Raw genomic sequence first — 14,588 nt, 5'->3', positions numbered from 1 at the left:
AAGCCGGCTGAGCGCCAGTCATCAAATGCTACTGCTAACGCTTGCTAACTAGCAGTTGTTGATGCCCACCATATCCATCCAAGTTGGGTGTGCATAGGCAAATGACTGGTCGCCAGACACCGACTGGTCGCCAATCAATCATAGAGTATAGACCAACAAAGGACTGGTCGCCAGTCAATGTCACATACAGACCGCCTACGCAGAGACCAGGGACATACTCTATTATCATGCTAGTTAGCTTAGCATGTAACTTTGCTGCCGTTTGCGCTGCTACTTGCTGTTGACGCACATCCACGGCGGTTGTCGGAACATTTGAGGTGACGACCGCTCGCGATTAGACAGGGAATCGCTTAGTGACAATCACATGACACCAAGGCGTCGCTTGCTAATTACTGGCGCCATTCAATATGCTAATGAAGCTGATAGAATTGGTAAGCCCGACTTGTGTTGACATTTTTCCATCCACACTCTTCAGCCCGCATTTGCGTCACCTTCATGCAAACGTAACACGCCTGCACATATCTTAGCGTGTTCAAAGTGCTCATTTCCATAAAAGGCCCGCCTCCAAGATGAGTCGCAAATGATATGCTAATCACGCCGTGTTACATTAGCGGCCCGGTCGCCATGGATGCGAGCAAAGTGTTTTTTTTAACTGCACACCTGAGCAGGTGACAAAGTAGGAAGAGAGAGGACGCTGTCAAAAACACGTCGTGTGCAAGACGCCAACCAAAAGTGAAGGACAGAGAGGCTCTCCTGGACGTGTTCCTCACAAGGAGACTGCGGGCAGCGTGGTTTTGTACATTAGCATGTTCCCAGTCCTCCAGCAGGAACGATGAGTGATTACATCCATTTCTTGTTTATCCTCCTGCTCGCATGATTTGTATGTTGCTACGAGTGTGTTTGTGCGTGTAACCTCACTGCCCTCTCGCCGTGTCCCTGCTCACGTTGAGGTCGTTAAGTCGCACTCGGAATGAGTTTTACGAGGCGTCTGCGTGCCATGTTTGCACTCAACCTTTGTGTCTCACGCACATGTTATTGACAATCTTCGGAAGCTCCAGTGGAGTGCGTGTTGTTGTCTAGCACAAAGGGGGCGGTCGCAATGCTCGGACGTGACCTTGAGAAAACCTCATGGCAAGGATAACGAATGAAAATAAGGATTTGAAATGTTGCACATGAAATGCGATCAACTGTAGAGTCAAACCTCTGTGCCACTGGCATGTGCTCGATCAACTGTCACATGTTGTTATCGCCGATTGATTTTGATCATTCTTTGAGAGGCTTGAGATTACGTACTTTGAGGAACTGTTGCGGTTCTGAACCTGAATCCTGATTTCCCCCACATTGGATGCCGCCATCTTATCTCTTCTTGTGCTTTACAGACGGATCGCCGCTGGACTTCCCGCCACCTGTCTGCTGACCTACGCCGTTAATTGGAAGACCTTCAGACAGGTAGGACGTTAAATCATGTGGTCAAAGATGCGATAATGATGATGGTGGGGATGATAATGATAGAAATGATGTTCGGGATGGTGCGGGTGACCATGCCAGTGACGATAACAATGGCGATGGCCTTGACAGTTAGAACTCCGATAAGTGTGAAGCCGATAATGAGCACGCTGATGAGAACGAGAATGATCGTGATTGTGACGTAAATGATGCCAATGCTGATCGTGATGATTCCGATCGTGACCATATCAATCATCACGATGCCGATTGTGACGTTGCTGATTATGACGGTGGCAACTGTGACGATAACAAGGATGTAATTTGGCTCTTGAGTGCATCTCAAGTAGGAAACTTGTGTTGTGATGACTCGGCGCTTGAGAAACAAAAGGTTTTCTCTGGGGTAGCCCATTCCGAAAGTAGGCCATCAAATCTTTTCACTCAACCCTCCCCGGCACTGCCGCGTTCTGATTGGACCAGCGTCTCCGGTTGCTGGATTTGTGGGGCGCACCCCTGAAGAGCGGGAGATGTTCCCAGAGAAGATGAAGGACCGGGTTCTCGGCAGGAGACGGGCCTGAGGGGATTACACGGATCAATGTGGAGGGAGAGCGAGGGAGCGCATCCGGCAGGTGTGTTCGGCCAATCCCGGCACAGAGCCAGACGGGATAATGTTCCCTCCCGGCAATTAAGCCCAGGAGGTGTTGGAGTGCTTTAGCGGGAGAGCTCGTTAGAGGATTCCGGCACTTGTTTCCGTCCTAATCGCATGGCTCCGTTTTTTTCCCCCGCCATCTCATCACTTGCTTGCCCTACAAAAGTCTTTCCATCTAAATTCAGTAGGAACACAATGCTAATGCGGATGCTAGTGCTAATCCATGTCACACTCAGCTGTCATGTTCTGCTTTGGATTCTCCCACAATGCATTGTGGTTCATTGCATGGCTGCAGGCACCTGTTAGCATGTTGCTACTAGACGATGATCTTTGTCTTGGCCCATAGAACTCCAATCATGATCAAATAAAGTCATATTTTCTTTTGTGTTGAAGATGATCTAAACCTGCATAAAGCTGACGGAATGTTTGATTCTCGCTACTTGTAGTTTCTGGTGCCCTGGGTGAGGTCCAGTGGAGAGCCTGTTACAATCTTTAAGATACGTTTTGTTCTGTAAACGTAATTTCTGAATATTTACCTGCAGCCATTGCTACTATTCGTCATCTGTCATGTCGTTGCCACTCAGTAACTTTGTCCTCGTCCTTGATGTTGTCTCTCGGCCTCCGAAGACCCTCTGCGCCTTCGGTTCCAGGTCGATTCCCGGCACTTCTCTAAACAAATGCGTAGGCCCGCACAGACACACAAACACGAGCACGCGTGCACGCCCAAGGTGGCGGTGTGGCTTGCCGGTCCAGGACAAATTGGAAGCAAGCGGCTCATTTACTCGCAGACTCGGCAAACAAGTGCAAAGACTCCCCAAGGGCGTTCCCGCATAAATAATGACTCCGGGAGACACTTCCATTTGTGACGCTCGCTGGTCGCGCACACGTGGGTCAGCTGGGCCGCGCCTCCTTTGGGGGAGCTCGAGGGTCGGCAGTAAACAACGCGGAGAGTTAAGAGCTCGCTTTGTAAGGACATCGGCTTTTGAAGGACGTATGCCTCAGTGGATCGACATAGTACAGTTGTTGTATGAATGAGCCAGTGCAAGAGGGTTCGGGCTTTGGGACCAAAGTCCAGGGCTAGGGTTTACGATTACGTTTTGGGTTTTGAGGGCAGTAGAGTTTGGAGGTAGTCAAAGTTTTAGGTTCAAGCTGTTAGTTGTCAGGTTACGTACGATTAGCGGCGTTATGCTACATTTGAAGCTTGTCATCGTAATACAAGCTAGCAGTCAGGCAGTGAAGCCGAGTCAGTTTTCCACCTGCTGCACCTTTTGTTGGCGTCAATAAAGACGATTTTGTCAAACTCAGATTAACTTGTTGCAATCATCTTCAGGCTGTTATTTCATTCCTACTTGGCATTGTTTAGCCAGAGACGAGATAATGACGGCGGTCAAGTCGCGAGAGCGCGTACTGTCGGTGTTCCTGCGGGGAAGTGATTACCGCCACGCCGCCCCGACAATCATCGCCGCCGTAATCCCGCTTTTTTTTCCTTTATTTTTTTTTTCTCTATGCACGCCGACCTCAAATTGTAGCGTGTCACATTGTGTTTGGCACGACGGATTTAGATATGCTAAGCGCCCGCATCACGGAGAAGGTGCACTCCGGAACGAGGAGGCGGGAAATGTCCCGCTTCGGGAGGGGGGTGGAATGGGGGGGGTTGTCGAAATGGCGAGCTCGTCTCCAAGTGGAACAGATGGCAGGAAAGTAAGAGTGGAGCTTTGCTTTTTTTTTTTTTAAACTTCAAATGTTATCATGCAGCATGCACACCACGCTTAAGCTAATGAGCGGGAGTTGTGGGGAGGTCGGGGGAGGGGGGTCTTTGTCTTCCTCTGTAGTTCTTCCGTTCTCTCCCACCGGCACTTTTCCCCGCAAGCCCACGCTCGCAGCGGAAGCCTGGAAGCCTCGCCGTTATGTAAGCACACACAAGCGACACTCACAAAGGCAAGCCAAGCAAAGCCGGCCGCAACATAGCAAGTCAAACACGGCCGCCCGGGGGAGCTAAATTTAGCACAAGTGTTTGGGTCACAAATCCCATAATTGTCCCGCTTGGGGAGATTTCATTTGCACTTCAAGGAAAGTCGGGACTGCGGCAATTGCGGCACAACTACAGTCGCAATCTGTTGTCCCCCAATCTGGATTTATTTGTGGTTTGATTCTTTTTTTGGGGGGATATTTTGGACCATCAATCATACCCCCAATATATTTTCCTGCCCAAGTGGTTTTGATTCTTCCCCTGACCCAGATATCAATAAGACAAATGCACGGATGGGATTAGGGCGAGACTTCAGTTTAAGGAGATGAGGGTCAGGATTAGGGTTGGGTTAGTTCGCTTTGGGAGTTTCGGCTCAGTGTGCAAGATTTTCCTTTTCCCGTTCCAGTAAATCTCGGAGGCTGCTTTCACGGGCCTTGAACGAGTCTCGGATCCGCAGTTGTCTCTTGGCTGATAAACAAACTCTTCCTACTTTGCTCCCTTTTCTCTCCAGAATTATTTTTAGTCCAGTGACGCCGCCGCTCGTCTGTCTGCCTAATCAACATCCCCCCGCCCCATCCAAACGTCTTCAAAGCGCCTCGCGGTAATCCGAGCGAGGCCGGGATGAAAAGAGCTTTTGGACCGGCTCGGACGGGGAGATCGTTTGCGATCGTCTGAACCCAGCCGACACCGTCGGTGACACGAGGATGACCCGGAAGGTTCTGCTCGCTTTGCGTCGTGCGGAAAGGTCCGTAATGAGCTGCTGAACTCGGCGCACTTCCCCGCTTGCATCAGCTCCGAGTGGGTTTTCCTCCCAGCTCGCTTGCTCATTCCGGTTACGCAACGCCACCGCCGTGTCACTTCGATGTTCCCACCGGAGCGTGACGCCGCCGCGTTGGCCCGACGTCGACCGCCACCGCTCCTCATTTTTACCGCTCCGGCTGCCGTTTTTTTTTTGTACCCCCGCCATGGATTTCCGCGTCAGACGAGCTGATTTGTGCAGCGTGACGGCGACCCCCCGAGTGGGGCGGCCCCCGCATGTCACAATGTGTCGTCGCACGACAGCCTTTCGCACACAGTGTAGTGGGCAGGTTTTCAAAAACTCTCAAAAAGTTGCCCCTCAGTCACCACAACTGACAGCTGTCCACTGTTTTTCCCCGTGGTTTTCCGTGTCGGGTTCCACGTCTATTTTGAAGCGTGAATGCCCCTCCCCCCGCCCGGCCGGGGTCCGCCTCCCTCGCATCGGTACGTGCTGTTGTAGGATCTTCCTGATGAAGTCGTTAAGAAGTCGTTAAGAAGCCATTAAGAGCCATTAAGTCGGCGAGGTGGCGCCCGGTGTTCGGCGCGCGCCGGGCGTCAGGAAAACTTGTTAATCACACCGTTTATTCGCTCCCCCGGCGTGCGACTGTAAATATCGGCGCCGTGTTGTTGTTGTTGACTGTGCATGCTAATGAATGTCGGTATTAGCTTTGCAGCTCCGGAGGGAGGGGCTAATGCTAATACCCGATTGCCTTTAGGGGGGGGGAGAAAAGGCTCATTTTGCACGTTTCTCATCCAGTGTCAAGCAAATTCACGTTATGCTTCAGTCACGAGAGTCAAAATTGTAACAGTAGGCACTTATTCAAAATCGGTGACGTTTTTTTTTTTTTCTTCCAGTCACTACGGTAAACAGCAATTGCAAAATGTTGTGACTCAGTCACTAGCACACTTTGGTGTGTCCCGATCGGGACGTGTAGCCCCCGGGGGTGTTTGCTAATGTGCGCGTTTGTCCACGTGATGGTCGTCCTCCACGTTGAGGCGCTCTTATCGGAAGTCATTAGGCTTCCCTCCGTGCGGCTGGCCGTGCTAATTATCTCTTCACGCTCAAGCAAAGCCGCCCATTAGCTCGTTCCTGTAAAGACTCAACAGCGTTTCACACAGAGTTTCCGTATGACGTGTCTTTCACACAGAACCCAGCAGGTGGGACATTAAGAACGGAAAGTTTTATCTCGCTACCTTTCAGTTTTGTTCTTGCTCTTGAATAATTGGACAAAAGTGGCTGAAGCACAAACAAGGCATAAAAATGCACAGCTGTCTTCGGCGAAGCATCTCGCGACGTCACGAGACATTTAAATACGGCGATTGCAGCTGCAGATGCGCTCGTAAACGACGTTTGACTTGGCAAGCGCCCCGGCGCCGTATCCCACCTGCTCCCGACGCCTTTTCACAAACAAACAAAAGTGCGTGCGTGTAAGGGGGCCGCTCGCACCTGCTCGCTAAAACGTCCAGACAGCAGTTGGCCGGCGCATCTCCTTTCTACCGTTAAACTAATTGCCGCACGCCCACACCGGCGCAGCAGCGTCGTGCCGCGCTTTTATCAACAGATGCCGGCGTCGTGCCGAGTCACTCGCGCCCCTTCGACGGCGCCGTAAACACGACGACTTTTTGTCTTATTGTCAGTGTGAATATTTATCTGTCCGGCGACCAGTCCGGGGTGTCTCCCGCTTCTCGCTTTCCCGACTGAGTGGAACTAGAGGAAACGGAAATGAGAATCTTGCCACGCTGGTCCAGCTGGGCAGGAAAGGACCAGTTGACACTACCGGTCCTTCCCCTCCCCGCTGCCCCCAAAGTCCACCACCCGCCGCTTGGCTCCGGCCGGACCCGGCTCGTCCAAGAAAGCCGTCTTTTCCGGCCGGCCTGCTCACCCGCACGGCGCCTGCATGGTGTGTCCAAGACGCTCTTGGCAAGGAGGCCAAACAGGCGGCGGCAACGGACCGTCCTTTTTTTTTCATCCCCATGCTTGTCTCACCATTGCGGGAGACAGAACAGCAACATTTATTCACCCCACAGTCCCAAAAAAAGAAAACAAACAAACAAGGAAGAACACGGCAGGAATGGTTTCCATTTTCAACAAAAAAAAACCAAAACATCTTGTTTGGTTTCTTTTTTTTCATTTTTGGATGGTCGCAGCGAACATATGCACATCCTCGCTTCCATGCCAAGAGCTTTTTGGAAGTCTTTCCTCACATTCTTTCTCCTGAAATCACATGTGCACGTTGCAAAAAAAAAAAAAAAAAAAATCCGTCATGTTCGGTTGCCCGCTGTTCAGCCCCGAAAGCAAAAACATCATGCGAAAGGCCCGCAATTAATCTTAGCCTGGGCGGCGTCCCGCTCTTTATGATTATTAATGGCTATTTAGCGCGCGGCTGGGTCACCGCGCCCCGCTAAAATATTTACGCCGTAAACAGCGTGAATGATGAGGCCCTCCCCAAAAAATGCCCCGTTCGGTTCCGAAACGAGCGAGACATGGTCGCGTGACGCCGCCGCCGATGATCAATCGCCGACTCCTCACGATGCGGGGAGCGGTCGCCGATTCTTCTGATCATGTCCTCTTCCTGTTACGCTGTTACCGTGGCAACCCGGCCACTATTTTTCTGTTGGCTAAAGTGTTTGTGCTTTTCTTTTGCTTCCTTGACATTAATCCTGTTTGGTTGCATGCGAGCGTGACACTATTAATATTATTCTCCATCATTTTATTTACTCCGTTGATGCATTTTCGCCTCCAACTAAATAGCACCATGACAAAAAGTGTGAGCCAACTGGACCGCATTGAATCAAATCATCTTTGTTACCGTGCGCACGCCACCACTGCCAATTAGTGGAATATTTCACAAATAGTGGCCGTGTCGCTATCCTTATAAATTGTTCAATTACACAGCGCTTCGTCAAGTATGAGACATTATTGATCCAACACGTTTATTTCCATTTCTTTTAAGTGTCTTTGGAGATCATTGGAAATATGATTACTTGTGGCTAATCTTAAGAAAAACTGCCCACGGGAAATTATCCATTGATTTGTTTGCTCCAAGAAAGAACTAACTACAAATAGCAAGACACCGTTTTGCTAATTATGGTTAGTTTGTAAGATATAAAGTCTTTTTTTTGTTGAATGAATGAATTGTATTTTTATTCATTTCAATGGTCGATATGAGATTGATCTCAAGGCGGCACTTTGCGGTGACTCGAACCCCCGGCGGATATTATCCCACGTCTCCCGGTTTCAAATTGCCTTACAAGATACTAAACACGTTTAAAAGTGCCGAGGCGTGCGGCGTAATGATCTCCCGCCGTGCTCAGACAGATTGTGACTTGGCGTATCAACGCTGACACGCTGCCAACGTGGTCGCGCTCCAACGCCGCTGTCAGAGAACCGCGCTTACAACTTCATGCCATCTTCCAACAACTTGATGTCTCATTAGAGCAACTCCGCCTTCTAATTTTACGTATTCTTGGGACGGTTTCAACAAAAACGCGGCTTTCGGACCTAAATAAGCCTATCTGTTGAAAATCATGGAACAAATTCAACTCTAATCTTTTTGTCATTTTCTACTCAAAAGTCCCGTCCAACTTTTCAATTGGATCGTTTCTATGGCAACAAGGCGGCGTAGGTAGAAATAAATCGAGCAAATCTTTCTTTTCTTCACTTTTGGTGGAAAGTAGCTGATAGCCAAAGCCAACAAAGGCGGCGCGAGACCACCACGGCTGTCTGTGTCAATAATCGTATTTATATAATCATCTTATTTGACCAGCCAGCCTGAGAAAACAGCCGGCCCACCGCAAAGCGCCGTTGTCCGACTCGGGGCCTCCCGAGACGGAGCCTGACCGGAATGTTAGCGAGCAATAACGCGGTGAACATTTTGAGGGAATCTCATGATAACTGCTCCGAGGCCTGCTACACAATTAGTTTGGAGAGATTTTCTTTGTTTGGCTACATTCCGTTCACGCCACAGTCCCCGGAGTCAAATGGCTCCAAAGTTGTCGGTGTTCCTCATTCCCCACACGCGTGAAGATTTCTGGTCATAAATATTGAACACGTTTAATATTTCAGATTGTCGGCCCGTTTGGGTACAAATGCACACTTAACGCCCGTCAGACATAAAGATCATTTTAGAGGACGATCTAATAAGATGGATGGACAGGAAGTCTCGTTTTGCATTGTTGGCGTGTTCAGATCATTGGCCCGTCGGAGTCAGATTTTGGCCGGTCACAGCCGGGGTCAGCGGCTGCCAATAAGTCAGCAATTGGTGACGTTGTATTGCCGGCGTGACTCTCCAACTTCTCAGGAGTGTTGCTCACTTGCTGCCGGTGGGAAAAAAATGACCAAACAATACGTCGGCCTTTCTAGTTCGAAGTCTTTCTTCGTCAGATGGAGAAGAAAAAGGAGGAGCGGCTCGACAAGAGGCCGGTCGTAAGCGTGAGGGATGTCGGGAGGCTAGCGGGGGAAAAAACAGCGGGGATGTGCCGATAAAAGGGAAAAAGATCAAGTGCGGATGAAAGAGATCAGCTTCTTGGTGGGATGGGAGCGCGAGAGGATGCGAGGACGGACGGCCCGTCAACAAAGCAAATCTCAGTGCGGGCTCCATAAAAGATGGATGTCGCTTTGAATGACTCCGAGCGGAGTCGTAGCGCCGCCGCCGCATAAAATTTCGTTTTGAAATGAAGTCGTTTGCTTCTTTAACTCTTTCATCTGCGGCCGCGTGTTAGCGACACGGGATATGCTAATCAGGCGACATAGTCCGCGATTAATTATTCAGTCGGCGTTCGGTCGTCGGTCTGCATGTGAAACATTAGCAGACAGGTCAGGAACCTTTTGGAAATGGAGCGCTACTTCCTGCTTACTGATGAATGGGAAGGGCAATATACACTTCTCGTAATTTGTCCAAATATCGGCTATGCTATAATGCGCAATCTGTTTACATGCCGCTTAGCAGAAATGCAAATCCGCGCATCCAACATCACTGCAGCTGCACATGCCGATCATTTCGAATGAGACGTCAATTTCCGAACGCGACTCCGACGTCTCGTGCACGTTGTTACCCGCAAGAGGCGAGCGGGATTCCAGGGAGGGCCCCCCTGGCCGATTAATCCAACAGATTGCGCTTTAATACGGAATGGCGGCGATACATTTTAATGCTGGCTAAAAAGTGCTTCCCTCCCCGCGGGCACCGAGAGAAGGCGGCTCTTCTCCTCTCGTGGCGTAATTGAAAAAGATGGATCTGGCCGAGTGTTGCGCCGACGCGGCGGGCGGACGGGGAATTGGACGGAGGAACGCGTGTCGGGGGATCATCGCGAGCAGCGGGAAAACATTGGAGGGAGGCATTTGCAATTTTATGAGCGCTTTAATGGCTTTCTCCATCATTCACCGATCGCGCCAGCTAATGCGCCGAGGTTCCGAGGACAGACGCTCGTTATTCACGCTTGTGCGCCGATTACCTCGTCGGGCCTGAATCGAGCTTGCCGTCCAATCGGAACGTGACGCCATGTAGTGGACACGTCCTGCTGGACAAGGGACGCGGGATTCAATCGGCTTCCTGGTCGACGCCGAGTCTGGTCAGACCGGCCAAATAACCTTTGTGGTGAAGCAGCATGTGGCTCATTATCAACCGCCCTTTCCGTATGATGCTCCATTGATGGAATTTCTACCAATGAAAGCTTTTGTGCTCCAGCTCAGAACTCGCAACGTATTTTCATCTCACAACATGACGCTGCGCAGTGAAAGGTTGCCGGGTTGCTGCGCGGCCCCCCGCTACCCGTCCGCCCCCCCTCAGCGGTGCGCTATAATCACAACTGTTGCGGCGTGTGATCCCGGCCCCTCCCCATGGCGAGGGACGATTGGAAACGCCGGGACGTGTGTGAGTCATGGACAGCCGGGCTTCCTCTTCCTTAACCCGCCTTCTCCATCACACATGGCAAAGACGCTCACATCTTTGGTTTCTCGCGCCACGCCTCTGTGATCAATATGGCCTTTCTTACCCTCGACCAATAGGGAAGCTTCGCATCCAATGCAGGAAGGGAATTACACCCCACCCCCGGGTGGCAGCCGCTCACAGGGCGGATTGAAAAAGTCAGCAAATGCGTCCTGAATCAGAGAGGTGACCTATCCCCGATTGTTTGGCCGATTAAAAGTCCATGTTTGTCATTCTTTTCATTCGTCACAGCGCAGAGATAGATTTGAGCTGGAAAGCGCCGCGTAGCGTCATGGGAGACAGGCGGGGAGGGGACGTGTCTCCGTGGCAACAGCGACGAGCGCCGAATCTCGTACCTGCTATCAAACTTCACTGCCGTGCTCCACCCACGCAAGGCACAATGGCGGCGAGGGAACGTTCTGGCAACTTGGCATACGCCAGCTGTCACCGACGCCAACTTCAAATTGGCTAATATAAATATCGGGGATGTGATTGTCTTTGAAGGAACCTGTATGCCAATATGGCAGGCTTTCTTTGTCTTGGGGAAGCTCAATGAGACCCCTCCAAACCTGTAGGTGGCAGCGCTGCTCACGAGAACGGATCAAATGTTCCGTGCCTTATGAGGGACGATTTACAGCTTGCAATCATTTCAATGCGGCGCTAACATCGAGTCCTCTATTATATCGCTCCATAAACGATGAGTCACTTCAACCCGTCCGCTCTCCGACCTCCGCCAAGGTCACCGTGGTGCTTTGCAATATCAAAACTTTACGGCGGGAAAGAACGCTCCGCGGCGCTCGGCGCTTCCAGCGAACCAACGCAACTCTTTTGTGCTCTTTGTGGCGACGGCGCGTAGGCCGATTGGGCTCGGAAGCGCCGATTGTGCAGGCGAACAAAACGCGCGTCCCCAGCGATGGCTTTCATTGAGTCAAATATCTCCCGTGTTGCAAAGGGCGGTCGGCAACAGCGGCCGCACAAAGCAATCAAAAGGACTTCATTGTGTCGTCTGTAACAAGCACCCGTGATTGTTTTTGCCTCTCGCGGGGACTCAGCCGACGTACGAGCGCCCCCCCCCCCGAGCTGCCTGTGTTGGAAGTAATGAAGTACAAATACTTTGTTCTAATTACTTTTGCCGTTGGCTGAACAAATGCGATGCTTTCTCCATTCTGCCTCATAATGAGAGCGAGAGCTCAAAAAGCAACGCTTGCTTTGGCTTACACTTTCATCATAGCGAGGCAATCGCATTTTCCGGACCTTTAATTTGAGATATGACTCAATATAGTTAACCCTTGGTACTTTGACCCCAGCAGATCACAACCAGGAACAAAAAAGGTAAACCAAGTGGTTAGCTACTTGCTACCTGAAACAATCCGCGTCAATATTTACAATTATGGCGTTCACTTGGTTTTGCTGATTTTTTTTTTTTTTACACTTTTTTTTTTAAACTTTGTCACCAAAATGTGCACTTTTGACTCTTTCAGTTGCCGGAGAGATTTTTTTATTTCTTTTAAGCAAACCTGAGTCGAAATGTGAAGCAAAAAGAAGCGAGGTTGTTATTCATCAGTTTTGCGCGGGGCATCGGGTCAACAAAAGTGAAGGTTCTGTCGGGAATGAAAAGATCCATTTGTACTTTGGGGAGTTAGCCAAAAAAAAGAAAAGGAAAAAGAAGGCGATTTGTGTGCTAAAGCGTGAGGCCCGTGCTCAGCCCCCATTTTAACTTGTCATCGGCAATTTAGCCGTGCAGATGGAATATTAAGTATGTTCTATTTAAAAGGAGGGGAAAAGCGCAGCAAAAAGGGAATTAATCCGCTTGGCTTCTTTATTTTGATAATGTTGTGTTTTTTTCTTTTTTTGTTTGCTGCGCTTCCTCCTCGCAGACGAGCCAATTTTTAATCCCAATTCATCTAATTGTACCTCAGAGTGCTAATAAATATTGTTATGAATTATTCAGGCACAGAGTGGGCTGATGACACAGTGAGCGGAATTCAAAGCACTAGAAACTGGAAAAGAATGGGGGGAAAAAAGGGCATTAAATCCCCTCGGAATTTTAAAATAAGAGGAAGTGCCGAGTGGGCAGCACGGTGGGAAAGTGGTTAGCGTGTTAGCATGTTAGCTTCATTGAAAACTCAAAATTGTCCATAAACACACATTTCTATTAGTTTTTGTGCGGCTACAAATGATCTGTTTTGTTGTTACGAATTTGTGACCACAAAATGTTGAAACCGAGTATTTTGTGGCTATGGATAAATATTTTGTGCACACTTTATATCTAGGTGGCTTCAATTAAAGATTCCCCGTCTACGCGATGTCTGGGGTTCCATAAATTTCTGATGCGATGTTACATGCATAAAAATGTCATCGCTGCACCTGCTGCTCGTTTAAAGTGCACATTTTCATCCGCACTCTGTCTGTTTTCAAATGTTCTTCGTGTTCGGCACAGCTGGAGCTTTTACAAGCGGCTTCGTGGCAGCGGGTCCTCAGGGAGCGCCCGGGGATTAGGTTGCGCGGAGGCAGCTCCCGGCTCAGATCGCGGCACCGCTGAGCCCCGCTAATGGCCGCCGCTCAGGCCGGGGCCTCATTAGGGCGAGAGTGACACTGCCGAACGCCGGCGCGCCAGGCGTGATTACTTTCCAAGTTCACGCGAGCTTTAGCCCGTCGTAATTTGCCCGGATCGCGCCCTACGCAAATGGACAAAAGACGGAAGGGCAGCCAAAACAAACTGCTTAATTAGCCCCGGTGATTATTCAAAACCACAACCATCCCCTGAATGCCAAAATTGGGGCTCAACACTTCATGACCGGTATTAAAAAAACATCACCAGCCTTGTCCCATATTTGGCTTAAATATAATTTCAAACCATAAATTCAATATAAATCCTGGCTCAGACACTTCTGGTTGAGGTCAAAAGATTGCAATATTGTCTTTGTTTCCAAATTGCTTTTTAAAAACTGTCACCGTGTTTGTCAGTAGCCTGCTAGTCGATATGTTAACTGAAAAACAATTCGTGCTGGTCGCCATGACAACGCCTTAACTTGTGTGACAGGCATCACGGCACGACAATTTGAAGAAATATGAAAGTTATAAAAGAAATCTCCCGGTAATCAGATTACCTCATAGGAGAGCAGGGAGGTAAAAATATATCTTCCTTTGACAAACGCTGTGATGGATGCGAGCTACCAAAGCCGCTCACGTGTGTGTGTGTGTGTTTGTATGTGTGTGTGTGTGGGTTCAAAGGCAATATTAAGACAATCCATCACTGGTGCGCTTCCATTACTTATCCACCCACAATGCATCAATCGTCTTCATAAGACAAACGTACACGCGATACCATATTGCGGCAGGAATGAAAACACACTAAGACCTGCTAGCAAATATGCTAACACGTACCGTATGCTTGTTGTATAGTCGATGGTAAGAAACAAAAAGTTATTTTAAGACACACGTATAGATGAGACGGCGTACCTGCACAGGCGTTGAGGCACGCAAAACGTCTGTGTCAGCCAAGACAGCCAAAGTGGCGTGAAGATGTCGTCTGGCGCCGACTGTCAGGCAAAAAGGTCTTGCGTCTGGCCTGGACGCTGGCCTTTAATTGGACAGGTGCTGACACTCAACGTTCTGTCTTTTTTTTTTCGCTTTGTTTGTTTCCCAAGTTCGTTCACGCTGTCCGTCATCGCTAATGAATGATTAAAGAAGAGAGCAGAGCTTTGCCAAGGTCAAACAAAACCCATTTTGTCATTGAAGTAGGAGAAAATGAAAAGAAAACGGCCTTGACAAGCAGCGATTCATTCTGTTGAAACAAATTGCT

At 49.5% G+C, this 14,588-nt stretch overlaps 1 protein-coding gene across 2 annotated transcripts in view; it reads left to right on the top strand.

Moving 5' to 3' along the window:
- LOC119126422 (RNA binding protein fox-1 homolog 3-like) overlaps positions 1-14,588 on the top strand; it is a 156,447-nt gene that overhangs the window by 17,884 nt on the left and 123,975 nt on the right. For both annotated transcript variants that reach the window (XM_037257700.1, XM_037257702.1), the window contains exon 2: positions 1,380-1,449. The gene's annotated coding sequence lies outside the window, so the exon portion shown is untranslated. The remainder of the gene's footprint in view (positions 1-1,379; positions 1,450-14,588) is intronic.

The sequence above is a fragment of the Syngnathus acus genome, chromosome 8 (assembly GCF_901709675.1).
Source record: "Syngnathus acus chromosome 8, fSynAcu1.2, whole genome shotgun sequence".
Classification (NCBI taxonomy): Eukaryota; Metazoa; Chordata; class Actinopteri; order Syngnathiformes; family Syngnathidae; genus Syngnathus; species Syngnathus acus.
This window is presented reverse-complemented; position numbering and strand designations above follow the sequence as displayed.